General features: G+C 40.7%; 1 protein-coding gene and 1 long non-coding RNA gene across 3 annotated transcripts in view; both read right to left on the reverse strand.

Annotated features, from left to right (window-relative positions):
• gpc5c (glypican 5c) overlaps positions 1–17408 on the reverse strand; it is a 110657-nt gene that overhangs the window by 5625 nt on the left and 87624 nt on the right. The gene's annotated exons all lie outside the window — the stretch shown is intronic.
• LOC308383911 lies at positions 439–16815 on the reverse strand. The gene is made up of 2 exons (XR_013969243.1): positions 16696–16815; positions 439–1448 (listed from the first exon to the last, which is right to left on the reverse strand). It is a non-coding gene; the product is annotated as an uncharacterized lncRNA (long non-coding RNA).

The raw sequence follows: 17408 nt of genomic DNA on the forward strand, positions 1-17408 counted from the left end.
ATTTACATCTATTTAGACAAAAAATTCCCAGCTGACATGAAAACTGACTGAAATCTCAGTTGTCTTTAATTTATCAGTGTCATCGCACTGCTTCTGCCATCATATCTCCTTCTCTCTGGGTGGTGACAAAATGTTGGTGTGTGAGAAATCCAAATTACCCACCCTCCCTGACTGACCCAACCCAATAAGCACATCAGTGAATTACTGGGAGCTTAACAGCCTCAGTGCAACAAGTGCACACCCAGTCTCAGTTACATTCCAATTAACCGTCATTACAAGTATTAGATGTCTAGATTTATCTGCTAGTAGGGCTGCTCGATTATGGCAAAAATGATAATCACGATTATTTTCACTGAAATTGAGATCACGATTATTTGACGATATTTATTTAACCCTTTAAGACCTACTATAGAACCAAGTCCACCAGAGCTTATATTATTTTTATTTATTTTTTTTACATGCTGTAGTGCCATTTGTGGGAGCATTTCAAGTTGCTATACATCAATACAACTGTTATAGCCCATATTTTAATAATATGTATGCATTAAGTGCATAGTAATTACATAAATTGCAAAAAAGTGCAATAAACTACAAAAAAAATTGAAAATCGCTTTTGTTTTGTTTACATATATTTCTACTTGGAGAAGTTTAAGAGGTTTATCCCTCAAAACTTTAAATACAATAAAGTTGCAAAAAATAGTTTCCCACCACAGGAAATTTATTTTGAGTGTCTTCATAGTTTTATTTTGGAGATACAGCAATTTTTATATACTGCAGGAAAAACAAAAAACAATCCTATGATGCAAATTTGCAAAGAAAACAGCATGTGCATCATTTCACTGTGGGAAGTGTTACGAACAGCTGATAGGAACGGCAAAGCGTGTTTCTGGAATATTATGTTTTTGTTCCTGCAAGCGCTTTTTATGCAATTTTTGCAAAGCTATATGTGGAACGAAACCGTGACCGAGGACAAGCTGATGGCATCAGATGTAAGTACAACTCCTCCGGTTTCATATGCAAAACAAATTATTGCGCTAGCTTACACGGTTCAGGTTCTACAGGGATTTAAAAATAGTTACGCAAAACGGAGCATGCTGCTCTGACCGGCTTTAAAGGGTTAACAATGACTTTAAAAAAATAATATAAAATAGTGTGCAACACCACTGAAGTTTTTTTTTTTAAACTCTTTTCAACCAACGGCAGTCACTCTCCTCTCCAAATAACTTCTGCTTAGCTTTCCGAGCTTCCCTCGGGTCCTCTTAATCAGCGGTCTCCACCCTTTTTTGCGCCACGGACCGGTTTATGCCCGACAATATTTTCACGGACCGGCCTTTAAGGTGTCGCGGATAAATGAGGGAGGGGCTAATAATCGGCTCAGTCATTTTTAATGATCGTTGAAAGCCCAGATCGTAATCGTGATTAAAATTCGATTAATTGAGCAGCCCTATCTGCTAGCAGCACTTAGTGATCCAGAAAGGCTTCTGTGGGCGCTAAGGGAGGAATACAACAGCATCCCATCGACATAAACAGAAGCAAACAGGCACAGAGGTTAAGGGGGATTGACTTTGGCATTGGCATCAGTTTATTTTTATAGAGAAACAGGCAGTGGCGGTCCTAGCCTGTTTGGCGCCCTGGGCGAACACTCCCTCTGCCCCCCCCCCCCCCACACACACACACACACACAAAAAATATTAAGGATTGTACATTGATATAAAAATCTTCAATTCAATTCAATTTTATTTAGATATTTACATAGATACAGAGAAAAACCCAACAATCATATGACTCCCTATGAGCAAGCACTTTGGCGACAGTGGGAGGGAAAAACTCCCTTTTAACAGGAAGAAACCTCCGGCAGAACCAGGCTTCAGCAGCGAGCAGGCGCACCGAGGGCTCTCGCGCTCACTTTATAGAATTTCGAAAAAACATCGGTGCATATATAAGTCTGTATCATAATGTCTGGTGTTTTTGTGTTTGTTGGTTTTTTTAATTTTGTTTTATTTTGGAAGTTGGTTATTAGATGCTGCTCCAGCCAGCCAGAGAATCCCCCGCCGCCCCGGCCGCAAGCAGCAGGCGCATCTCGCAAACGGAGGGCGCTCTTACTCCCAGCAAATGGGCGATAGAAAACCGATCGGTGCCTATGCCATTCCCAATATGCGCTGGCATGATGTCGGAGCGGCACGAGTACGAGTAATTTTTTATTTTTATTTTTTTCCCATGCCCGTGATGCCGCCCCCCACCACAGTGCCGCCCCGGGCAACCGCCCGTGTCGCCCGTATCAAAAACCGCTATTGGAAACAGGTAAGAGGCAATAAAGCAGAAGAGTGTTGGATAGACTGTAGTGATTTCTTTGGGTTTAATCAGATATTTATATGTTTACACCATTTTCACTGAAAGCGATTGTTATTTGGTCATGCCAGACTCAGACTGCGTACAAAAATCTCCATACATTTAGCGAGCAAACAAGAGATGACAAGATAACATGTGATGACAAGATCATAAGATAAAACAGAACCTGAGAGAATACTGCCAAATAACACAGCTGGTAAGTTGGAAACGATCCAAAGCCTGAAGGTGTTGCACTCAAGATTACCCCAGAAGTTTAGCTGACCCCTTTTGACTGAGATGTGCCAAAAAAGGTGTCGCTGGATAGCAAAATGGTACAAATAAACAGAGTGAATAGAATAATTTTTGTAGCAACCCCTTTATATAAGTTAACAAGTTAACAATTACTTCTGGAACTGATTTAGGCGAGGCCCTAGCACTGGTTGTGATGGGGATTATGCTCAATATCAGAGTCCCCACACTGAGGCAAAGCCTAATGCCAAGTGGTTTCTTTAAACTGTATCTGTGTAAATAGGGCTAGGCGGGGCTCTTGAGACAAAAGTGTTTTGTGTGCCAATGGTTTTTGTTGTTCCAGTAGACAATAGACAAAGACATCATTTATCCCAAATCAGATTGCTGTTATTGTTTCAGTGGAAATGGGCTGCATCTCATCAGGGGGGTGTAAAAAAACAGCATTTGAATAAGCCAACACAACACTAATACTGCTCTGCTGTTGGCTAACCAACTGGCTAATTAATGGAGAAAGTCCTCGCCAGGACAACCAATTATGACACATTCTGCAGTACTGCCAACCAGTTAATGTCTCCTGTGATCATTTAAATCAAAGAAAATTAGATGCAATCAGTTTTAAAAGGAGAGTCAATACTCAGTAAACTAATAATGTAACCAGGCCTATTTTTGTCAAAGTATTTAAGTGGTGCTCTGAGCTTATTTGACAGCAACTCAACCTGAGCATATTCCATTACCTTTTATAGTGAGGAGGGGGTTTTGCAGTAGAAGCTGAGGTGTTCAGGATGTTGTCTGATACATTTTGAAACTAGGATGGTGCTTTTCTGTGTGGAGTTTGCACGTTCTGCCAGTGTCATGCAAGACTCCGGCAGACCAAAGACATTCACAGGCTTAGGCTATTTGGTCATTCTAAATTGGCAAGTTCAATGTGAGTATGAATGGCTATCTGTCTGCAATAGATCTGTGACCTGTCTAGGGTGTACATTGTCTCTCACTATATGACAGCTGGGATAGGCTCCTGCTCCACTGTAACCCTGAATTGGACAAGAGGAAGAAGATGGATAGATATTGAATATGGAGCTGCAAAGCAGGAGGAAAAAGAGGAAGACCACCACAGAAAAGAATCATGGATGTAGTAGGGAGGATTGGTGTGACAGAACAGGATGCTAGAGATAGGGTGAAGTAGGCAATCCCTAAAGGGACCACGTGAAAGAAGACGAAGAAAAAACTATGAAATCCCCTCAACATGTCGAGGAAGCACCGAAAATTTTTCAAACTGAAAAAAACAAACAAACAAAATAAATACGGACAATGGATATAATTAATAACGCATGGCATTTTTAGAAGTTTAGATAAAACAAAAGAAGCACTATACAGTAAAAACGGGCATCACATTGAGTGGAAATGTTATGCAATAATACGATATGATAATATACGAGTGCCTAAGTTACATAGCAACAGGAGAAAAAAAATGTAATTACAATGGGAGAGAAAAATAAGCAGAAATTTAAAGGGAGAAAAAAGAGAAGAGTACTTGTTCCTTAAAGCCTCCAACAACTTGAGGCACAAAGAAACAGAAAACTGGGGGGCAGAAGACTAATGGAATGTTATGTTGTTGTTGTCATAATGAGACAATGTTAACAGCTAAGCCATGCTTCATAAGCTGAGTCATGTGTAAATCCCCGAACAGTGGGGAAAAAGAAGGGAGAACAAGCAAGATAGAAAAAAAAACACAGAGTGGGAGGGAGTGAAGGATGACATAGAGGGTTAGAAGAGGAAAACATTTAGTTCAGCTTTTCAGTATGAGGATGAATATCCATCGCCACTTGTATCAAGACAGATGGAATCAATCACCTCAGGCGACTTCAAGGCGATGCAATGGCACATCAACATACTTCTCCCATCACAACAGCAGTCAGTGACATATGTTCTTCATCAGTATATGACAAATGGGATTTGATTTTATAGATGTTTTTGTAATAGTCAACAAACAGGGACAGAGAAAATCAAATCAAATAAAAAAAAACAGAACCTAAGACCTTCGTGTCTGGGCAGTTTCTGGATATCGATGCATGGGTCTGTGGGGCCTGTAAACACTTCCATAATACTATAAATAATGTGCTGTAACTTTCAAACTTGCTGTTTAGGGATGCGGTAAACTGTGTCATTGAGATGAAGAGAAAATGGTTTGTGCCATTTTATACAACTGACCACCCAACTTTCACTCTGATATGTACTGCGGTTACTGTGTTACCTAACTACACATACAGTTTAACAACCTCATTGACCTCTGTGTTGGCTATGTGTGTGAGAAACAGTTCACAGTGTCCTCTGCCACTAATGCCTCTCCAGATGGGTAGCTTGTGTGTTTGGAGGAGCCTTTATTTCCCACTGGCCAAAGAGGAACAACAGCTGCTTCTAACAACCCAGGCCAAAGCTCCGAAGAAGAGGTGGACCTCAGGCTCTAGCCAAGAGGGAGGAGGGATGGGAGGGTAGCAAGAAAGAAATAGAGGAATAAAGGCAGGAAGGTGAATAATAAGAATAACAAATGTCTCGGCCATCAAAATTCTGAACGACCGAAAATTGCATGATAATTCTCCGGGCAACCGTGTTAGTTTTCTTCTTTCCCCTGCCTCCTCTTGGTTCCTTTTGGTTTGCCAGCACACAGTGGCTGCTGTCTCACAGATTAAATCCTTAAACATAGGTATGCAAAAGGAAGAACCAGACTGTTGTCAAACAGTTCTCTTTCTGTCTTCAGCTGATAAGATTTAGTCTCTCTCTTTTTTCCTCCTTTGTGTCATGTATAAACTACAGTTGGCTAGAATACTCACACCGACAGCATATAGGGTTGCAGAAACACACACACACACATTAAATAAGTTAACCCTGAAAAATTATGTCTACATTTGTGTTTTGCCTGCCTCTGTATGTGTGTATCATGAGGCATGCATGTCTGCATAAAACTCTTGGCTCAACCCTAGCTGCAGAGCTGTAATCCAGCGAGGAATGGTGCTACTGTTTATTGGGGCTTAGCAAGTTGTCACACTACTTGATATCAAGATGACAAGACAGCTTTTCTAGACTGAGTACAGACTTTATAGCTACGACAAACATTGATAGATCTCGCTAAAGTTCATTTTATTATTTCACCATACTAAATATCCACCTAGAATTACGTTACAGCAAATCTATTTACAGTGTAACCTACTGTTGTACGTTGCAACTTGATCCCACACTGAACTTACATGAGTAATGAGAAGACTTTGACCTGTTTGTCATGAACTTTAAAACACCTGGTGTCAGTTCACACCTCTGCCCGCTGTGTAGATTTCTAAAGACATTTATAAGGTGAACTTATGACTTACAGTGCATTGATGGGGTGTGGTGAAGGAGAATTGAGGTCAGTATCTTGCTAACCATTTTCTTGACCTTGCAGCTCTTTGGCAACTGCATAGCAGTTAATTGGAGGTGGATGTTGGGGGTGAAGGTTGTAAAGAAGCTCATGGGCCTAGGTTTGGCAAGGCCTCTGGATCTGCCTTGTATTCATGTTTCCCTAACATAGGTGACTCCTTGTCTTTATCAGTTTTTGACTCCAGCTTAAATACAACACTTGTGAGCATGCATCAAAACTAACAGAGGCGCAGTTTATTCGGCTGCTCCTGTATTTCTACATAATGACACTGTCGATTTTCTAGATCAATCCTTATTTACCGTAAGACAAGATCTTTATGCAGTTGCCAAATATGCATTAGTGCATGGGTGCCAGCTGTCTGTTTCAATAATACACTGAACTACTGTAAGTAAAAATGATTTTTACCATTAGTCTGTCATAAATAGGAAGGAAAAACTCACACTAGATCCAGCCGGATTTGTAACGTTGTCAGATATTTGCTACGTGCAGTGTTTCCTTACTTGCGTTCTGCTTTGTTCATTTTTTTATATATGCTTTTCATATAGCACTAATTTCAAGTAAGTTCTGTTGCAGATAAACAGTGTGAAAGATGGACACTGTGACATCAACTGGTTCTGGACTCTGCAATTACACCATGAAGTGCTAACTCATTAGTCATGGCTAGCAAGTTTGGTTAGCAAGCTTCATCCGTAAACAAATAAGGGGAAGGACACAGAGGTATCTGGTAATTAGTGCTAATTACTAGATGAATTAAATACTACAGTTGTTTTTCTCACCGTCACTGGAACACAAACTTATTTGTGAGACCCTGTTACTGTGGGATCTTTAGGTTCCAAGACAACTGTTCCATCCACTTTGTACCAATGTACCAGTACCAATGACAGCAAAACAGGTCTAGAGCGTGATGCTACTTCTGGGTTTAAAAGCCTCACCTTTACACCAAATATGCCTCTTGTTATTGCGGCCTAACAACTAAATCTCTGTCTCATCTGACCATACAACTTTTCTTCAGAGGGCATTTGGCATTTCTTGGTCAGCACCCTCTCAAGCCAATGTAAAAGTTGCTTCACTGTGGAAAGTGACACTAGCAGCAGTTCCAGCAGTTTCTAGTTCGTGGAAGGCTTGAGCATTAGTTTGGTTCCTGGATTGTTTCGGACCAAATTCTTACAAATTTCCCCTCATCTTCTTCTTCTCAATAAGTTGTACTTGCACACAAACTGACAGAACTAATGATTTTGGAATCTGCATTTTTTTTCTTAGAAATACTTTATGACTCTGGAACTGTCCCAATTTGTGTAAATATGCAAATCTCCTTCTTAGATCTTCACTGAGTTCCTTGCACTTCCTCATTGGTCTGCATATTGGTCAGTCCAATGAGTGTTTCATTATGCTAGCAAAGAGAAACTACCAGTTGTGGTCAATCACGATCAGTTAACAGGCTCTGGCCTTGTCATGTTAAGACATTGCAGAACCTTCAGTACCACTTATAAAAAGATTTAAGTAAATGTTTGTATATATTTGTGCCCGTATATATAATTTTGAACCTGTGTGGATTAGGAAAAAAAGCTAAAAAGCATACAAACTTGTGCACCCAGTTCTTGTTTTTGAAAGTCATTAAAGATTTATGCTAAACAATTATTCCACCCTTGAAGAAGAAAAGTTCAAAGAAATCATTAAAGGCCTAAAATTACCATAACATTCATGCCCAAGATGAGCGTAAGTAAATTTCTGACTGCAACTGTAGGTATAGCTTAAAAAATAAGAAATGGAGGGAATGACCTAGTTGAATCCCATTTTACCCCTTTAAAAAAAGATGGATACACACAGGACTGCACTTAAACATCTGGCAACTGAAGGAATGTAGCATATAACCACACTCAAAATGTTCAGAAAAAAAGTCACAGCTAATTTCCATTGTGGTATTGTTTAATTATACCACCTTAATCTTGAAGCACTAACTTTAAGAAGATCAAACGTTTTCTTGTTCAAATATACAAAATCCAGACCACACACCATTTAAGTGACCTCTTAAGGTTGCACGCTACATTGTTGTAGATGCAGCTTCACTGAATGTATTCCATGGCTGTTACACTTGCAGTCAAAGTTGTTGTTGTTTTCATGGTTGGGGAAAAACAACATTATTAACTAGCCATATCACTGTCTTCCAATCACAACTTTACACACAAAAAAAAACCAGCCATGCTGCTGTTACCAGCTACAAATCCTGGATATCCCGACGCTGTTTGTTAGAACAGGGAAATGTTAAATTTCTTAAGGCCTCATTTTCCTTGTCTCACATTTACCATTCCAAGAATTTAAACAAGTCTTTCTTATCTCTTTTCACACACACATTGTCTTACAATGAAAGGTAAGGGTAGAGAGTAAAAAGGAGGGGAGGATGAATTCACACAGTTCATTACTGGCCATCCATCTCTGTGCTGTTGTTGTCCGCAAATCACTCTTTATGTGCTGGCATGTCAGGCAGGGGCTCCTCACTCATTCAAACTAATCTCCCTATTCTGTTTTCTGAGAAACACAGTGAATTCATGCACATCTCTGAGAACTGCCTCCCTGGTTCACAGGCAACCTGTACAACAGGACTGGTACAAGGTCTCTGGCAGGCCACTCAGGGGGCTAAAAGGGCCAAAATACTGGGGCACCAGTGGGGTACGTGTCTTAGCCTAAAGCTAACCTAGCAACAGGCACAGCAGCCTGGCAACTAGCACAGGGATCAGTGGAGTGGAATCTGTCCAGTGTGATTCTTGGCTGTACTAGACTATTAAGCTCCTTGGCAAGATTAAAATTTACACCCTTTACATACACACACAAACACATATACACAGAAACAAATTGGCAAATGGGGCCCTGGGAGGACAGTGACCTCCAGCAGTCAATGTGACAGATTCTCAAGATGGAGTGGAAGATGAGGGAAGTTTAATGCCCAAGACAACTCCTCAATCTCACAAACAAATACACACACCCATCGCTACACACACCAGGGTACTCAGAACACACACCACACCTGTGTGCACTCAAACACCAGCTGCCTCATCACATTGCCAGGTGTCACGTTGTCCTTGTAGAGAGACAAGCATGAAGGATGCAGAAATAAACTGCCATTTATATCCTTTTGCTCTCTCTTTTTCAATTGCATATGCACACGCACGTACGGCCACACACACACGCACAGACAAACAACACATGTTGATAGTTTTTGGGGTTCTTTTTAGTTAGTTAGTTAGTTTTTTAAACCATCAAAATGAAATGAACATGAGGCACAACTCAGGGAAACAATGCCCTCACATGTACCTACTAACCTCACACTTCTCCCCATGGACTTAACTTACTGGTACAGAAGCCTTAAAGGTTGAATTATCCAAAACTTTTTGAGTGATATTAACAAGTCTTACATGTCCCCAACAATGTATATTTCAAGTTTCAGCCCAAAATACCACACCACCCGGAATGCCCTAGGTTTTAAGACCCATTATGGGCTGTTTTAAAGTTTCCACAAGTCATAGTTGTCCCCCTGCTAACACTTACTTTGGCCACATTAGCCGCACTAGGCTACAACCAGACTTTCCTATTCTGGAGGGGACATTTTGATCTGAAGAGTCTCACTTTTTTGCTTTGTTTTTGTTGTTTAGGTGATGGGAAAACATGGGAGAGTTATTTGGTTATTTATAGACTGTATTTAGTTGTTTTTTTATCACTTCACTTGCTATCACACAGTACTTTTTAATATTTTACTGGAGCCATTATTTGTCTTGCATAGTACACAATAACTGGACAATAACTGGACAGGAAAAACACTAGCTTAATCTAAAAGAACACAGTGTTGCTGTGCGCTCTAGTTTTTAGCAGGTTTTTTGTTTATGGTTATACTCACAAACAAACTAACTAATCGATGCAGTGGTAAAGTAGCAGGTATGTGCTCTGAAAGGTCAAATTCCATTATTTTGTTGCTTGTTTTTCCGTCATGTAACTAATAAAGTTAGTTACAAAGCCTCGGTTCCTTGTCAAAAATAGCTGTCCGATAGCAGACCAAGCCCAGAAAACATATTTAATATTGGATACATTTGAACAGAAAGTGATTTTTAAGTTAGCATTTTGGATCAGTTAGCATCAGTGTTAGCAGCATGCTGTAATTCTCCCCTTAGCGCTGACACAGGAAGACAGATGCAACAAGGGAAAATTCTTATTGGCTTTTAAAGCTGGGAGATGGTCTTGTTGCCAAGGAGATGGGTCTTTTATTTTCTTTATAAAAGTCTCATAACACTATAAACCAAACCTTTAAGATTAATGCTTTCACATTTGTGATGTTACTATTGCAATTAAACAGGACTTTGTTTCATTTAAGCGTTCTGCTTTGCCTTGCTGCCTAGACAGAATGCATTACACATAACAATCTCTCCATAACCAAATAAATAGACTGAAATCATTATTTATATTATTTAGTCAATATCAAAAATATTGGCTGTCAAATATGTTTCATATTGTATTTGCTGTAATCCACAATCTTTCTGAAATTATCCAGACTAATTTATTCAGCACTTCAGTGCCTGCTTCAGTGTGTGTAAACTGTCACTGACACTATCTGCTTAGTGACACCAAGTAGCGGTGCACACATAAAAGTTAAGTGCACAGAATGGAATGCAGCCTTGTGTTGCTCCATGTGACGGGCCCCCTCTGAATTAAAGTGATTTAAGTGATACTTGCCTTCTCAACTTCAAAGTGTTTTCACATATCTGAGCGGGTAAGAGGGGAAAAAAACACATTGCGCTGTGATGTTATAAATGTTTGATTTTGTGTGGGCGAATCAAATACTTTGATGTAAACTCTTGGTTGCGTAACTGACTGCAGTTTTAGAATTAAATCACTTAGAACTGTGCACTGAGTACACTGGTCCTTTTAATCTGCAATCAGTTCAATCAGTCAGAGGTCAGCCCTCTCTCAGCCCTCTGGGCTGACAATCTGCACCAGGTTCACTTCTTATTGCCACATTACTTATGGATAAGGGAGAAGGACTTTGTTGCTCTCACCACAGATCAATGGGATTGGGCTCTAATGAAGTGACTTGTCTTCCAACGTGTGTCTCTCTGATGCTTACCTGTAAAGCCTGCACACAGACTTTGCACTCCAGGTAGTAAATAGACTGTTTGCTACCAGAATTCATTACCACTCATGCCATGCTAACATGCTTTTTGCCATCTAAAAACAAACAAACAAAAACAACATACTGTGATTGTCATTTAAAACAAAACTTTGCATTTTATACGTATTACAAAGGATTACCTTCCCACGTCATCAGTGGGAAAATCCCAGCCGATGTTTTTCCGTCTTTCTCCCCTTACCTACGTTGTATTTCCCCCTGTATACTAGGCTGAGATGAGACAGAGGAGGATCACACTCATCCCTGCTTATCCTTCTACTGCATTTTTCAATATCAGTGGAATGTCTGACTTTGTTTGCTCAGTGCTGTGTTATAGCAGGAATGTCATTTTCTGTGTTAGTAGCCAACAATAAGCTCTGGTCAAGGAAAGACAGTCAAGAGGGTCACTCACACCAGCAACGCTGGCCACTGACAACCCATTTCCATAAGTTCATTGAGGTTTACCAAATATTGTCTCAACAGCAACCTAAAAGTATAATCTAAAGCAGATTGGGGCTCGGGGGGAAGGGTGGTGTACCAGGTTTTTTTTCACACATTAAACATGAAGTTCTAGCCACTGCACCGCTTTCAATAAAGAACACTTTATGAGTCTGAGCCATCTTTTAAAGTCCATGTACTGCTTGGAAACATGTGCATGTAAGAATGTCTTGTAAGAATAAGAGTTCCTTCTGTGGTTCTGTTAAAGCTTTTATGTGGCTGTGGTATCAAAGCACTAGATCACTAGCACACCCTGTGTTCCTCTGATGATCTGAATTCTAGGTTTAATTTTCACTAATTTCTGTACATACTCACTCCCACCATTTCCTTTGGTTTATTACCTGTTGCCACACCAGAGATTCTTGGTGTTTCCCGACCAGGCTCCCAAAGGTGTGCTGCAAAAGCTCAATCATAAAGGCCTTACAGATACTGCTAAGAAAGGAAATGATGATGCTGGCTAATGAGAACCATTCTCCTCTGATGACCGTGCGCCTAGGGAGCCTTTCAAGCTAATATGCTTTCAAAGTGCTATAAAACCACAGGGTAGAATATGTCATGCAAGTGAGAAAAAGGAGCCCACTTAAAGGCAAGGTGAAATATGGTATAAAAGGGATGAATAGAGACAGCAGGAAATAGAAGACAGTTGTGACGATTGTAATAAAACTTAAGGACAAAAACTTTGCTTTGTAGTTTAAGTGATCAGGAAGGATGTATTTCATATGTCATTAACTAAACAGAAACTATGTTGACATTTCTCTAAATTATTGGCAAAAGAAGTATTTAGACAACTTTGCAACATTATCCGCAGTCTCGCACACAACAAATGGATGGCCCTGCATATCTGACCAAAAACATTTGACTCACTCCTCCTACATCTATCCGCAAACCAGACCATTCTGCTAATCCTCTCGTTCCTTCTTCAACAACCCTACTCTGCCCTGCGGAATTCTCTCTCAGCCCCTTGAGCTCCAGATGAAAGGCTGAGGGAAATGGCAGTCATACTGGTAATATCCGCACCGGGACACAGCCACTACATCTGCAGGCCAGCCAGCTCTCTATGCACGGCAGTCCTAAGGGACCTCATTCAGCCCAGGACCTAGAAAGAGAAGATCTAGGGTTGGATTGGCTCTATCTAGCTTGCCAGTGCATACAACCACCAAATCCCCAGTCCACCCTTCTAACCCTTTACTCTCACGGTAGATTGAATCATAGGTCTCTATGTTGATTTCGACTTGAAAGCACCTTTGAATCTTTTTATTTCTCCGTTACCTGCGCTACAACGTAAAAACGGACAGCCTTACGCCTTTTACACTCAAGTGCGTTTAGTTTCAGGCTTTTCTTCTTTCCGTTCTCCTTCACATTTGGCTATTACCCTGAATCATCCAACTTGCAACAATCCACCCTTAATCCTTAGCCTTTTCGCCTTCTTTCGTTGTATTTTTGAACAAGAAAGGCAAAGTGCGTGCTGGGTCCTGGACAACAGCAGGCTGTAGCGGGACTGTGGTCGATCCAGTGTAATCTTACTAACACTAGTGCAGGTTGGCTGTATCCTGCCCAGCTATTCATTTCAGAAATGTAGCTCCCTTGCCAGAATGAACAGCTGCTACACACCTTTTTGGCCTTATAGGCTTTGGAGGAAAGTTCTTTCTATGCCTTTGACATTCAGGTAAAAATACACCACCAACAACAAACCCATTACCTTAGTGTGCTGATACTATGTGGCTAAGTTGAACACTTTCACCAAGGTCAGATTCAGTGTGTGTTTGCCTGTGAGTTTGAGTATGTGAGCAAAGTGAGAAAGTGAAATATCCAGCATTGATAGACGTGAGTGCAGATTTTGCCCCTAGAGGTAAATTCAAAACCTGTTGATGGAGGCCTTCTTGTACCATACAGCCACACCTTTTTAACTATGCAGCACTCTATTTTCTTAAGTAAAAAAGCCACCAAACTAGCTGCTGCTAATTTAAGTTAATTATCAGAATTTACAACCTAAGGGTCATATTTACACTCATGCACACACTTGTGGACACACTCACATCTCAAATAAGGGTATGCAAGGATAGACCAGATGCACAATAATCGACTCCTATAACTTTCAATCTAGTCAGATTTTGATAATTACATTCTTTGACAGGACGCCAAAGAGAAACAATCACTGCCTATGGCTTCATGTTAGACACGTTTACCCACTGAACTGTAAAGTTTGTGAAAAAAATGCCAGGGGGTGTTTTTGTTTTCTTGATGAGCTCACCAGCATTCCTGACAGATGGTGTTTGTTACCAAAAGAGAATTTTACTTATGGCTGTACGATTCACACTTTGTCACTGCACATCCCTCCGGCTCAATCACAGGAAATGTTTATCCATGCGATTACTCGTACTCCTCTGAGATGGATAACCTGCCTCAAACCTTCAAACTTAAGACTTCATTATAAACTAAAATCCCATTCTTTTAAACTTGACATTTCTCTACTCTATCTTTTCTCTCTTTTTCTCTGTTTCTGTGTGGATCTTCACAGAAAGCAAGAGACGACTGCCTAATCTGCCAGACTCAGACTATGCTAGTGGACAGACAAATAAAGCACTGTTCCAGCTTCTGATGTACAGAAATTTGGTGTCTCGTCTATTTTCCTAATGGAGAGATAGTGGTTTAATGTGCAATTGTGGGCATTTTAGAGATTAATACGTTAATGAGCTATCTACAAATGAATAGCTCCTTTGGAAGAAGCAGTGCAAGTGTTTCGGGTAATACAGTTAATAAGCCACAGTCACGCCACAAAATGTACCACAGAAGGGGCTCTCATAGCTGCAGGGGCGATGGATAATATGGTTCATTAAAGAATCACAGATTTATTCCCCTGTTCATGGCTGTGGCTATGGCAGTCCGAACATGACCAGGCCTTCCTTATCTGGCGCACAAAGTACACTTGTGTGAAAATCTCCAGGCGAGAGGAGCAGGATCTGAGCCAAGATCAAACCAGGCATTACATCATGCAATCACACTGCACTTTCTTTTGGAGCACAATGGTATGTCTGATAAGAAATTTTCTTTACCAAATCTTGCCTTGACTATTTGTAATGCTTTCTTTTTAGCCAGACAGTGTAAAGTAGAAACATTGTACTACCAGTTTATAGCTCAGTTTTTTAAAAAGCTGCCTAGTACAGTCCTTTAGTTTTTTTACAGTCATAAATCATAGAAACATCTGTATTAGCAATCTTAAACAAACTGCATTTTCAATATGCAGGAATTGTATCGTCTCAGTAAGACTTGCAGCAGTTTCATGCCATCTGTGCGATGGCACAGACTGAGAATCTGTTCTCCACAGATTAGCGCTGTTCATTTGCTTCGTAATGAAGTCTCTCTTAGCAGAACAGTAGGCGGTCATGCCCCCTTTTAACATGGACCTTGGGAGCTCTGGCACTGTTATACAGTGGCAAACAACTGCAAAAACAGATGGAAATAAAATAATCTATGCCTACAATGTCCTTTATCTTGACCCAGCTGGGAAATTACTTTAATGGTTGCCAAAGTTGATGTTCGGATGAATGTTTAGTCAATATATGAAACGCCATAAAGGCAGTATCTACCAGTCCCACTTTGTTAATTCACAAAGATCACAGTAAGAAGTGAAGAAGAAGAAGTAACTTCGTAACAGTTAAAGAAAACTGAACTCTTAGGAGAATTTGAAAGCGAAGAATGTGAAAGAATGCCCGTTAGCATAGTTGATATACACCAGACAGCTTCAGCCAAATACAGTGGAGCAAAAAAGTATTTAGTCAGCCACCGATTGTGCAAGTTCCCCCACTTAAAATGATGACAGAGGTCAGTAATTTGCACCAGAGGTACACTTCAACTGTGAGAGACAGAATGTGAAAAAAAAATCCATGAATCCACATGGTAGGATTTGTAAAGAATTTATTCGTAAATCAGGGTGGAAAATAAGTATTTGGTCACCTCAAACAAGGAAGATCTCTGGCTCTCACAGACCTGTAACGTCTTCTGTAAGAAGCTTTTCTGTCCCCCACTCGTTACCTGTATGAATGGCACCTGTTTGAACTCATCATCTGTATAAAAGACACCTGTCCACAGCCTCAAACAGTCAGACTCCAAACTCCGCCATGGCCAAGACCAAAGAGCTTTCGAAGGACACCAGGAAAAGTATTGTAGACCTGCACCAGACTGGGAAGAGTGAATCTACAATAGGCAAGCAGCTTGGTGTGAAAAAATCAACTGTGGGAGCAATCATCAGAAAATGGAAGACATACAAGACCACTGATAATCTCCCTCGATCTGGGGCTCCACGCAAGATCTCATCCCGTGGGGTCAAAATGATCATGAGAACGGTGAGCAAAGATCCCAGAACCACACGGGGGGACCTGGTGAATGACCTGCAGAGAGCTGGGACCAAAGTAACAAAGCTCACCATCAGTAACACACTACAACGGCAGGGAATCAAATCCCGCAGTGCCAGACGTGTTCCTCTGCTGAAGCCAGTGCATGTCCAGGCCCGTCTGAAGTTTGCCAGAGAGCACATGGATGATACAGCAGAGGATTGGGAGAATGTCATGTGGTCAGATGAAACCAAAGTAGAACTTTTTGGTATAAACTCAACTCGTCGTGTTTGGAGGAAGAAGAATACTGAGTTGCATCCCAAGAACACCATACCTACTGTGAAGCATGGGGGTGGAAACATCATGCTATGGGGCTGTTTTTCTGCCAAGGGGACAGGACGACTGATCCGTGTTAAGGACAGAATGAATGGGGCCATGTATCGTGAGATTTTGAGCCAAAACCTCCTTCCATCAGTGAGAACTTTGAAGATGAAACGAGGCTGGGTCTTCCAACATGACAATGATCCAAAACACACCGCCCGGGCAACAAAGGAGTGGCTCCGTAAGAAGCATTTGAAAGTCCTGGAGTGGCCTAGCCAGTCTCCAGACCTCAACCCCATAGAAAATCTGTGGCGGGAGTTGAAAGTCCGTGTTGCTCGGCGACAGCCCCAAAACATCACTGCTCTCGAGAAGATCTGCATGGAGGAATGGGCCAAAATACCAGCTACTGTGTGTGCAAACCTGGTAAAGACCTATAGTAAACGTTTGACCTCTGTTATTGCCAACAAAGGTTATGTTACAAAGTATTGAGTTGTATTTTTGTTATTGACCAAATACTTATTTTCCACCCTGATTTACGAATAAATTCTTTACAAATCCTACCATGTGAATTCATGGATTTTTTTTTCACATTCTGTCTCTCACAGTTGAAGTGTACCTCTGGTGCAAATTACTGACCTCTGTCATCATTTTAGGTGGGGGAACTTGCACAATCGGTGGCTGACTAAATACTTTTTTGCCCCACTGTAGTTGAGCAGACTCACAAATGAGTTCAGCCTTGTGTGGTGTGATGTGCGTCTCTGATAATGTTTGCTATCTCTTGGCATTAGACTTCAGAGAAGCAAAAAATTCTGTCTTACAATCAATTAATTAATTAATTCTGTCTTCTTGTATTTGTCTAATACAAGGGCCAAATGTGTAATATTACTTTATAGCCCATTACCTTGCCAAAAGGTGTGATTTGATGGAAAACACACTTATAAAGCTAAAAGACAGTAAACAATGGGTCATTTTTTGAAAAATTACTGGAGGTAGTTTAGGAAATCCCAGACAGCATTTTGCATTGATTATCTGGAATACTGGTGGTAGAACTCTGACCAACACTGGATTTTTTCATCCGCACTGTAACAAGGAGCTGGGCTGAGAGGATCTTTCCAGAACT

The sequence above is a fragment of the Rhamphochromis sp. 'chilingali' genome (genome assembly GCF_963969265.1).
Source record: "Rhamphochromis sp. 'chilingali' genome assembly, chromosome: 16".
Lineage (NCBI taxonomy): Eukaryota > Metazoa > Chordata > Actinopteri > Cichliformes > Cichlidae > Rhamphochromis > Rhamphochromis sp. 'chilingali'.